Source organism: Hypanus sabinus, chromosome 13 (assembly GCF_030144855.1).
Source record: "Hypanus sabinus isolate sHypSab1 chromosome 13, sHypSab1.hap1, whole genome shotgun sequence".
In the NCBI taxonomy this organism is placed as follows: domain Eukaryota; kingdom Metazoa; phylum Chordata; class Chondrichthyes; order Myliobatiformes; family Dasyatidae; genus Hypanus; species Hypanus sabinus.
Genome location: NC_082718.1, coordinates 83,897,014 through 83,905,109, shown reverse-complemented (window position 1 = coordinate 83,905,109; position 8,096 = coordinate 83,897,014). Strand labels below are relative to the sequence as shown.

Here is an 8,096-nt window from a genome sequence, read left to right as displayed (position 1 = left end):
GTAAACTGAAAAGGCAGCTTTTATAACAGCAATTGCTTTTCATCCCTTGGAAAGGGGTATAGAATCAAGGACAAGGAATTAACAAAGACCCACTTTATGGATTATACCTGAAGATTATGCTATTGAATATTGGGTGAACCCTTACATTTAGTACATGAGCAGAAATTAGTCTGTTTGAGGTGAATAGTGTTGAATTGCACATAGCCAAAATTATATTAGATTATAATTACAAACACAAGCCATTCTGCAGGTGCTGGAAATCTAAAGCAATACACACAAAACACTGGAGTATCTCAGCAGGTCAGACGGCATCTATGGAAAAGAGTAAACAGTCGATGCTTTGGATCGATACCGTTCTTCAGGACTGACAATGAAGGGGGAAGACTGCAGAATAAGAAGTGGGGGGGAGGGGAAAGAGGCCGGCTGGAAGGTGATAGGTGAAGCCAGGTGGGAGTGAAAGGTCAAGGGCTGGACAAGAAAGAATCTGATGGGAGAGGAGGGTGGATAATAGGAGAAAGGGAAGGAGGAGGGGACCCAAGAGGAAGTAATTGGCAGGTGAGAAGAAGTAAAAAGTCAGAGTGGGAGGGAATTTGTTTCCCAGGAGGAGAAATCAAAAGTCATACCATCAGTCATGGAACAGGAATGGGAATGGGAATTAAAATGTTTGGTCACCAGGAAGTGCTGCTTGTGGCAGATACAGTGCAGGTGCTCAACGAAGCAATCACCCGATGTACGACGGGTCTGACCAATGTAGAGGAGGCCGCATCAGGAGCACCGGGTACAATAGACGACCCCAACGGTTTTGCAAGTGAAGTGTTGCCTCACCTGAAATAATTTATATTATGTTAGACTTTATTTCAAGCACAGACTCTGCTGCAGAGTCGGGGTTCCCCCACAGCTGGGCTGCAGAATGGGGTCAGCAATCACACTCATGAGTATGCATGCTCCAGCCATTTAGTGTCTCGTTGTGATTGTATAGAAGTCCCTTCCTCTCATTTCAGTCTTGTTAAATCTTGACAACGAGCATAGCAACATCAGTGCTACCTATTTACCTTTGCCCTTGTCCCAGGAAAGATGACTACTGCCTAGATCGACACTAAGCAGGCAGTATTTCTTTTGTATTAAGTTACTGTTTCTGGGCTCCAGTGCCAGTTTGAGAGTTTTAGTTAACGGTCCTATTGGCCAAACACTTGTTTTCTTTTTCCTTTAATTCTGCACAGTTCTAATTAAAAGTCAGTGAACTGTTCATCCACTTCAATGTCTCTCCTTCTGCTGTTATGAAACATTCCTGTCAGTCAACCTAACATATCCTTCTGTAAAGGGAGTTTCTTCTTTTTTCTTTGTTACTGTGTATGTAATCAAAATGGCTTCTTTGTTTTGTTAAAAGTAGGAATGCTTCTTTGTTGCGAGAGAGTGCTGGAAGCTTGTTTAGGTTAAAATTTACTGATAACAAGAATTGTATTCCTTTGTAAACCAATTGGGATTAATGTTGTTCTTTCTTCTGAGCCTGTAAGCTATTGTTGGCGGGCTTTTGGGCAGATCGCTGCGAGGGGGTGAGAGAGAGAGGATGCTGTAAACTGGGCAAGGAACGGAACCCAAGCGGGGGGTCTGAGGCCAGGAGGTACCCCGAGGAGAGGAGATGAAGCTAGATGTGCTTGGTTGACCACTTCGGAGGGTCCTGAGCTGCGAGTCGAGGAGTTCGGAGGGGATCGAATGGTGGCCAGAAGACTTCAGTAATTGAGTTCCAATGGTTGTGCACGAAGTAGTTTGGACTTTGATAAATTTGGCGCCTTTTCTTTATTTTTTTTCATATATACTGTATCGTTATTAATCACTTAGTTATAGTAACCTTTATAAATTGTACTCATTTAATCGCATATGGTGTACTGTCTGTTTTTGGGCGAGGCGGGGACATCACACAGCATCCACACCAGCTGATTACCCAGTTTGGCGGGGCCGAAGGCTGCTCCCCCTAGACGAGAACAAGCTGAGCGAGCCTGAGGCGACCCAGGGGGTTACACTTCAATTAATTTAAACACCTGAATCAAAAACCCCCTTCTAGTCTTCTACAAAGAAATATAAGGTTAGACTTTCTAACATAACTTTTAATTTTCATTCAGTGAAATTTGCACCTCTACAGTCAATTCCAATTCCGATCCTTCAAAACATGCACTGCACAAAACTGGTATACAACCAGTGTAATTTTGCAAAATATCTACAGGAGTTATAGTACTTTCATTGTCTTAATATTCACCCTCCAACAACCCACACATGCTGCTTCTTATGGAGCTACTTGGAGAAGATATCAAGTGTCCAACTATTCATTCATATGTGTAAAGTTTAAGGTAGCTCGATGAGGTAGAATCAGAGTCCAAATCGGAATCAGAGTCAGGTTTAATATCACTGGCATATGTCGTGAAATTTGCCTTTCTTTGTGGTGATAGCAATACAGCATAGCTGCATGGGCCAAAGGGCCTGTGTTGCTGTGTTGTGTTGTAGGGTTTATATGTTTCTATGTTTTTACAATACTTAGTAATAGAGAAAAGAACTGTTAATTACAGTATGTATATATATAAAACAGTTAAATTAAATAAGTAGTGCAAAACCAAAATTTTAAAAAAGTAGTGAGGTAGTGTTCATGGATTCAATGTCCATTCAGAAATCTGCTGACAGAGCGGAAGAAGCTGTTCCTGAATCATTGAGTGTGTGCCTTCAGGCTCCTGTACCTCCATCCTGATGAGAACAGAGCATGACTTGGGAGATGGGGGTCATTAATGTTGGACGCTGCCTTTTTGAGGCATCGCTTCTTGAAGATGTCCATGATACTACAGAGACTCATGCCCATGAGGGAGTTGACTGAGTTTTACAGCTCTCTGTAGCTTATTTAAATTCTTTACAGTAGCATCCCTGCCCCCCCCCCATGTCAGTTAGAACGCTCTCCACAGTACATCTGTAGAAATTTGAGAGTTTCTTGGGTGACGTACCAAATCTCATCAAACTCCTAATGAAACGTAGCCATAGTCAGGCCTTCTTTGGTACTGCATTGATATGTTGGGCCTAGGATAGATCCTCAGGGATGCGATACTGGATGGATCTGTCTTGTCAGAGACACCTAGAACGTGGGGACATATTGAGGCAAACATCTAAGGTGGAAATAGGGGGATATTTCATCTTTCATCCTCAGAGACCTGTTGAGACTATTTAGAGGCCAAAGTGAGCATAGTTGGAGAGTTGAGGAGGGGGTGGTGGGGTTGTTGTACGGCAGAGACAGTGGCTGGAAGAAAAGAACAACAAGCAGGAAAGTCAAAGCAGCCATGAACCTTTTAAGTGGCCAGAACAGACACACGCTTCCTAAAATATTCCCTTCCATAATTCCCGTGGTCTTATTTTTCTTTGGTGGCTTTGGGCTTGTGACCAACAGTATGGTGCAAAAGTCGTAGGCACATATAAATAGCTAGGGAGCCTATGACTTCTGCACAGTACTGTATATTCAGTTACCGAATAACACTTAATACTGATGAGCTAAGTACTCATATTGCTTTCTCCCAACAACCTACCTATTTCAACCAAGATACGGTACTGCGCAAAAGTCTTAGCCATATTTATGCGTCTAAGACTTTTGCACAGCACGGCATGTCACTGAGTAACTTCGGCAAAGTGAAGTTTATGTTTATATTTAGAGCATGGTTATGGAAAAGGGAAGGAGTGCACAGATTGCCTGATAGCTTCTGACATCAAGTGCAGTTTGGAAGTTCTCCACTGCCTCAGGCTGAAACCTCTATCAGCTCAGCCATCATTCCAGTGCCTGAACCACTGGGGGAGGCTGTGACTGAATTGTGTCACCTCAGGTACTCTGAGCTGGAGACAAAATGTGTCATAACAGCAAAGGTGAATTGTGTGCTTCATAAAGCGGCTTGACGAGAGACATCATCGTGAACAGCTTAGGTCTCGGCGATGTGTAACAAGCTGAGACCTCAGCATTCTGAAGGTGCATGTCTATGGTTTCATCGGTTAATGTCAGCATTATTCAATGGCCCTTGAATGGAAAGTTCTACAAAAGTAGTGGATACGGCCCAATCAATCACAGGTAAAGCCCTCCCAACCATTGAGCACATCTACATAAAACACTATCACAGAAAAGAAGCATCCAACCTCAGGGATCTCAACCACCCAGGTCATGCTGTCTTCTCACTTCTGCCATCAACAAGAAGGTACAGGAGCCTCAGGACTCACACCACCAGGTTCAGGATCAGTTACTCCCTCAACCATAAGGCTCTTGAACAAGGGGGTTAATACCACCAAACTTCACTTGCCCCACCATTGAAATGTTCCCAAAACCAGTAAACTCATTTTCAAGGACTCTTCATCTCATGTTCTCGACATTTATTGCCTATTTATTTATATTATTGTTTCTTCTTTTTGCATTTCCGCAGCTCGTTGTCTTTTGCACTCAGTTGAATAACCAAGTTGGGCGGTCTTTCGTTGATTCTGTAATGACAGACAGACAGACAGACATACTTTAATGATCCCGAGGGAAATTGGCTTACATTACAGCCGCGCCAACCAAGAGTAGTGAAGAAATATAGCAATATAAAACCATAAATAATTAAATGATAATAAGTAAGTTATGCCAAGTGGAAATAAGTCCAGGACCAGCCTATTGGCTCAGGGTGTCTGACACTCCGAGGGAGGAGTTGTAAAGTTTGATGGCCACAGGTAGGAATGACTTCCTATGACGCTCAGTGTTGCATCTCGGTGGAATGAGTCTATGGCTGACTCCAACTATGCTCACTTTGGCCTCTAAATGTACTCCTGTGCCTAACCAGTACATTATTGAGTGTATGGGAGTCATTGTCCAAGATGGCATGCAACTTAGCTTGGACAGCATCCTCTTTTCAGACACCACCGTCAGAGAGTCCAGTTTCACTCCCACAACATCACTGGCCTTATGAATGAGTTTGTTGATTCTGTTGGTGTCTGCTACCCACAGCCTGCTGCCCCAGCACACAACAGCAAACATGATAGCACTGGCCACCACAGACTCGTAGAACATCCTCAGCATCGTCTGGCAGATGTTAAAGGACCTCAATCTCCTCAGGAAATAGAGACGGCTCTGACCCTTCTTGTAGACAGCCTCAGTGTTCTTTGACCAGTCCAGTTTATTGTCAATTCTTATCCCCAGGTATTTGTAATCCTCCCCCATGTCCACACTGACCCCATACAAGTCTACCCTGCTTGTCAATGACCAGGATGCTTCACTCCCTGAGAGGCTGGATGTTTTCTGTGTCCAGTGTGATGTGTAGAACAAAGTACAGGCAAGGAAGGCACCCCTCCCCCAGGGGAGCAGACACTCTGATTGGCTGAAGTTGAGGTGAGAAAGACGCTGGCCATAGTCAACCCACGCAATGTTGCAGGGCATGATAATATACCAGGTCAGGTTCTGAAAGACTGTGCAGCCCAGCTGACAGAGGTGCTGACGGATATATCCACCACTTCTCTGGAAAAATCCATTGTCCCTTCGGTTTTCAAGGGGCAACCATCATTCCAGTGCCAAAGAAGGCGACAGTAACTGCCTAAATGACTATCGTCTGATGTCAGTAACATCAACCATTATGAAATGCTTTGAGAGACATTAAAACCTTTGTCCCGTCTATACTGGACCCTTTCCTGTTTGCTTATCACACTAATGGATCCACTGATGATTCCATAGCCTCTGCCCTTCACTCTGTCCTGTCCCACCCACAAAATATGGACTTCAGTTTGGCATTCAACAACATCATATCCTGGTAACTAGTGGGGAAACTGCCCTCACTGGGTTTCAAAACCTCCCTCTGCAATTGGATACTGGGCTTCTTAACAGTAAAGCCACAGTCAGTCCGTGTGGGCAGCAATGTCCCTCGTCCCAGTATGCTGAGCACCGGCTGTCCCCAAGGCTGTGTGTTCAGCCTACTGCTGTTCACGCTGCTGACACACGAGTGTGTCACAGGAGCCAGCTCAAAGCAAGTCCTCAAGCTCGTGGATGACACAATAGTGGTTGGCCTTATCAAGGACAATAACAATGACAATGACAAGTATAGTGAGGAAGTGCACCAGTCTAAGAAAGAAGAACAGTCTAACCCGGAATGTGGAGAAGACAAAGGAAACCATTGTGGACTTCAGGAAGGTGCAGATGAACCATCCCCCTCTGTGAATACATTTCTCCTCTGTAGAGAGAGTTAAGTGCACCAAGTTCCTGGGAGTTCACATCACAGATGACCTTCCCTGGTCCTTTAGTTTCACCTCACTGAACAAGAAGGCACAGCGGCCCCTCCACTTCCTATGAAGACTGAGGCAAGCAAGGCTCCTCACCCCATCATTTTAACTGCATTTTACAGGAGCAACATTGAGACCATCCTGACAAGTTACATCCACATCTGGTATGGGAGCATTCAATCATCAGACCATAAGTCCCTACAAAGGACTGTAAGAACAGCTGAGAGAATCGTACAGGTCTCCCAACCACCCATCGGGACATTTATCAGGAGTGCTGTGTAGTGAGGATCCCACCCATCCATCCAGCATCTTCATTGACTTTGACTATGACAGACAGACAGACGTACTTTATTGACCCCGAGCGAAATTGGCTTTCATTACAGCCGCACCAAGAATAGTGTAGAAATATAGCAATATAAAACCATAAATAATTAAATAATAATAAGTAAATTATTCCAAGTGGAAATAAGTCCAGGACCAGCCTATTGGTTCAAGGTGTCTGACACTCCGAGGGAGGAGTTGTAAAGTTTGATGGCCACAGGTAGGAATGACTTCCCGTGACGCTCAGTGTTGCATCTCGGTGGAATGAGTCTCTGGCTGAATGTACTCCTGTGCCTAACCAGTACATTATGGAGTGGATGGGAGTCATTGTCCAAGATGGCATGCAACTTGGACAGCATCCTCTTTTCAGACACCACCGTCAGAGAGTCCAGTTCCACCCCCACAACATCACTGGCCTTACGAATGAGTTTGTTGATTCTGTTGGTGTCTGATACCCTCAGCCTGCTGCCCCAGCACACAACAGCAAACATGATAGCACTGGCCACCACAGACTCGTAGAACATCTTCAACATCGTCCGGCAGATGTTAAAGGACCTCAGTCTCCTCAGGAAATAGAGTCAGCTCTGACCCTTCTTGTAGACAGCCTCAGTGTTCTTTGACCAGTCCAGTTTATTGTCAATTTGTATCCCCAGTTATTTGTAATCCTCCACCATATCCACACTGACCCCTTGGATGGAAACAGGGGTCACCGGTGCCTTAGCCCTCCTCAGGTCCACCGCCAGCTCCTTAGTCTTTTTCACATTAAGCTGTAGATGATTCTACTCGCACCATGTGACAAAGTTACCATTTTATAGATTTGTTGAGTATGCCCACAAGAAAATGGATCTCAGGGTTAAATATGATGACATATATATACATATATACTTTGATAATAAAATCTACTATGAACTTTGACCTCTAGCATTACTGCTCTCCTTGTAGTGGCAGTTAAAGATGGGCAGTGCAGTAGCCTAGTGATTAGTGCAAACTCCTTACTCTGCTGGCAATCACAAATTGGAGTTCAATTTCCGCCACTATCTGTAAGAAATTTCTATATTCGTCCAGCAAATACGAGTGTTCTCACCTGGTGCTTTGCTTTCTCCCACGTTCCAGAGATGTAGGGTTAGTGAGCTATGGGCATGCTACATTGGTCCTAGAGGTGAGGCAACCCTTGTGGGCTACCAAACAGCACAATCTTTGGACTCTTTCAGGTATTGACTCAAAACAATGCATTTCACTCGATGTTTCAAAGTACATGTGACAAAAAAAAGCTAATCTTTAATCTTTAGTCTCTTTCCAGGTAGTTATGGCCAAGTTCCCTAACTGCTTTATCTAGTCCTTCACTGGGCAGGCCATTCCCAATAATCTAACTGTGTGCGCGCTCCTGTCTGCCCTTCTACGTACTCAGTTCCCTGTCGTTTTGGCTATCTTAATGTTCTTGTGCATTTATATATCAATTTCCTCTCCCTCTATCTCCTCCATCTCTCATAATGTTAATAAAAAGCATGTCATGCACAGTGGCT

At 44.3% G+C, this 8,096-nt stretch overlaps 1 long non-coding RNA gene across 2 annotated transcripts; it reads right to left on the bottom strand.

Moving 5' to 3' along the window:
- Positions 1-534: 534 nt before the first annotated feature.
- Positions 535-7,886, bottom strand: LOC132403525 (uncharacterized). 2 transcript variants are annotated; one of them, XR_009515283.1, is made up of 3 exons: positions 7,658-7,822; positions 4,153-4,488; positions 535-825 (listed from the first exon to the last, which is right to left on the bottom strand). It is a non-coding gene; the product is annotated as an uncharacterized LOC132403525 (long non-coding RNA). The 2 variants fall into 2 exon arrangements; XR_009515284.1 differs by lacking the exon at positions 535-825 and having other exon boundaries at positions 4,369-4,488; positions 7,658-7,886.
- Positions 7,887-8,096: the final 210 nt, after the last annotated feature.